The following is a 3431-nucleotide window of genomic DNA, read 5'->3' as shown; positions in this document are numbered from 1 at the left end:
TCAAAAAAATGATATGTTGGCGTTAATTAACTGTTTTTGGCCACTGGTTCCACGTAACCGAGTTAAGTTACCTTTAAGAAAGAATATTAATTTTAGTGAACTTAAGTTAGTTACATAAAGGTAATGTAATGTTGTTTAGTTCAATCAATGTAACATTTATAATTTAGCTTTAATCATTGTAGTTATTTAAGTTCAATTATTCTAAAATTGATATTGTTATGTTTAACCAAATAAAAAAACAGTTTCCGTTTCATTGAGTTTATTCAAAAGCATTTTTACAGTTTTACACATTTTCCAGCAATAAAATGATTATCAAAATCCAAATACTGTCTTTATCTGTATCTTCACTTATTACAATAAGTTAAAATATTAATACTAGTAAAAATAATAGTAATACAAGTATGAAGTAAATTGAAAACAATAAATAATTTTAAAAATATGCTTACAAAAACATCATAAAATACACTTTTCATAATAATACTTTTCATATATTACAAAAAACATTCAAAAATAATATTCTGCCTTCAAATGATATATCAAAAATATACTTAGAAAAATCAAGTCTTCTTTTGTAAACTATACTGTACCTTCTTTAAACTGAAAAAGCAGATAACACTTCAGTTGTTCAAAGAAAGATTAACATTTTAAAGCAAAGTAACACGAAAAGCACTAAACCATAAATTAGACCAACCATCACAGAACATGCAATAGCTACACACATTCATCTCTCTGACATTTGCACCATTTCTGCACATTTGCACCAGACACTTTCTTACAACCACTCCCTATATCTAAAAAACAAAACATTGTGCATGAAGTCTGCTTCACACAGGTGTGTGGGCTTGACAAACCACATGTAGAAGCATTCTTAATTCTTAAAATTTTTTGTATAATTAGCACATCTTGGGTGTATCGCCTCTTCCTGTTGATTTGCTGAATGTCTCCTCAATTGTAAGTCACTTTAGACAAAAAAGTCTGCTAAATGTTAATGTAACCACTGTAGATTCATAAGGTGGCGTTGCACATCAAGGTTTGTGCTTCATCATGCCCAGCATCCTAAAAAAGTCAGGTAAAAAAATAAAACATTTACCAACAGATCAAAGGTGAAAGGAGTAATTGGTTTAAGAGGAAAATACAAAATGTTTAAAACAATAAAATAAAATAGCTTACCATTTACTCCCTCACTTAGGGGCTTTGAGGATGCATTGCATTCACACCTTTTTTTCCACTGGTGATGTTCTAAATGACATGAAATGACAATTAGTAATTTACTAAATAATTATTAGTTAAAATTACTAGTAATTTTTACTGTACATCATTTTAATGTATGTATAGGCATCTAAAGGCATAGTACCTGGATGATCCACAGTCTCCTCAGCCAGATATGGGACTTTAGAGGTTGAGCTGTAAACCTGTGAGGGAGAAAATAGATGTGAGTGAGCAAAGATTTAAAATAATAAAATATAATAATATAAATAGCAAACTACTAAACTTAAAAATTTAAACGTGTTAGATGACCAAACAAATAAGCTTACATTACATATGTCATCATGCTAGATGTGATGCTATTTAAGTGTCACATATGCTTGTCAAGATTTTTTTTTTAAGTTAACAGGCTTGAATACAATTAAATAATAAATAACAATGTGCCAACACCATTTTAATTAATATTATGTAAGTTATCAAAACTGGCATTCAAACTTGACAAACTGCTTGACACTCATTTAAAATAAAGACTATCAAATCAAATAAAAAATTAAATCACTTTTATTGTCACATTATCAGCAGCATGTGTGCTATGATGAGTGAAAAGCTTAGACCAAGTTATTCTAACATGACTATTCCTTACTACCAACGTTTGCAACTTTATTTTGGGGGAGTTAATATATACCAAGTATAAAATTTCACAGGAATGCAAAACAAACTATACATTTATCTGTCTATAATGTGGAAAAGACACAGGCAACATGGCAATTTCATAGCAATACTATACACAAACACAACATAGTATTACAAGAGAGTACATTTATGATTCAAATGTTGTCACAGCCTCAGTATAAATACATAAAAAGTAAAAAAAAAAATCTCACCTGTGTGTCCACATTGGGGAAAGCTTTGTGCACGTTCTCAATTTGTACTGTAATCTTCATCTTTTGATTCCCATAATATGGCGCCGAGCTGAGAGTGATCGTTGTGGTTTGAATCTTTTTACTTCCTGTGTTGTTTTGAAACTGCGCATGAGCAGATATTACTCCACCTATTGACCAAAATGCAGTACTGCAGAAGCAACACAACTCCCTTGCATTCATGTTACATAAGCGAGCTGTTTAAATGTGAAAACTTACTTTTTCTCATTTTTTCCAACACAACACTTTTATTTTTAATACACAAACATAAGTGAATTGTTTAATTTAAACATAGTTACATTCTTTGGACCAACTAAAGCCATAATTCATTTTTTTGAGTGTGCCAACATAAATTGGAATTACTTCAGGTTTCGCTGTGAACCTACACGGAAGACAGTGGATGTGAGAACTGATGAATATTTAATTTGTACCCTTGCATCTGGGAATAAAATAATTCCATGCATCTGATTAAAATGTGAGCCATATACATCAACAGTTGCTTTTGTATTTGTTATTCGCTGTTTGCCATAAAACGGAAAAGATTCGCTGTTAGCTAGAAAATTAAACACAAGGGTATAGCATTTAATAGAAGTTGAAAGAAACAGGGGGCAAAATGTGTTGGTGATGTTGTTGCTCGTACGTCCAGATTACACCGGCCTGGTCTCCCATCTGCTGCAGTCATGAGTGTGAGCAGTGCACATCTAGCCTGGAGGCCTCCATATGTACACATTTCCCCTAAGTCATTAATATGAGCCTCACTATCTAAACAAACACATACAAGTACACTGATTGCTCAGCTAAATTAAGTCTGTGGCTGTCTTTACAGTTTAAGCCCTGTTACTTTTTGTGGAACTGCAAAACCATACTTTAACATATGTTTGTGTGGAGTTCTAAGCAAAATTAATTCTGCAGGGCATTATGACTCTAACAACTTTTGTTGCTTTGGACCGCTAAGAACATATTATCAACAAATAAAGGATTATTTTCATGTGGTTCTTTAAATAACACCAAAGAAGTACTAAACACCTTAAGAATAGTTTGGAATCAAATATTGTACAACTCTTCTGGCATCGTCAGTTTGCTTTGTAGCTTTGTACAGTAGAGCTGAAGATCTTTGCCCGAACCCGAAGAAACCCGATGGGAACCGACAGGTTCAGACTTAATTTTTATAATTTTAGACAGGGTCGGGTTGGGCTGTGGCCTGCGCTCACGCTCGCACTCTGGCTTGCGCGGTAAATGAATGGTCATGTGATCCTTTTCCATTAGTAAAAGAAAGTAATCAAATCGTTTTTAAACCATCAAAAA

The 3431-nt window shown here is 32.6% G+C and overlaps 1 long non-coding RNA gene across 1 annotated transcript; it reads right to left on the bottom strand.

The window, feature by feature from the left end:
* Positions 1 to 247: 247 nt before the first annotated feature.
* On the bottom strand, positions 248 to 2186 carry LOC137490485 (uncharacterized). Its single transcript, XR_011009989.2, has 4 exons — positions 2091 to 2186; positions 1355 to 1412; positions 1171 to 1239; positions 248 to 1056 (listed from the first exon to the last, which is right to left on the bottom strand). It is a non-coding gene; the product is annotated as an uncharacterized lncRNA (long non-coding RNA).
* Positions 2187 to 3431: the final 1245 nt, after the last annotated feature.

This window comes from Danio rerio, chromosome 14, assembly GCF_049306965.1.
Source record: "Danio rerio strain Tuebingen ecotype United States chromosome 14, GRCz12tu, whole genome shotgun sequence".
NCBI classification, from domain to species: domain Eukaryota; kingdom Metazoa; phylum Chordata; class Actinopteri; order Cypriniformes; family Danionidae; genus Danio; species Danio rerio.
The sequence above is the reverse complement of the archived record's forward strand: the minus strand, read 5'-3'. Positions and strand labels throughout refer to the sequence as shown.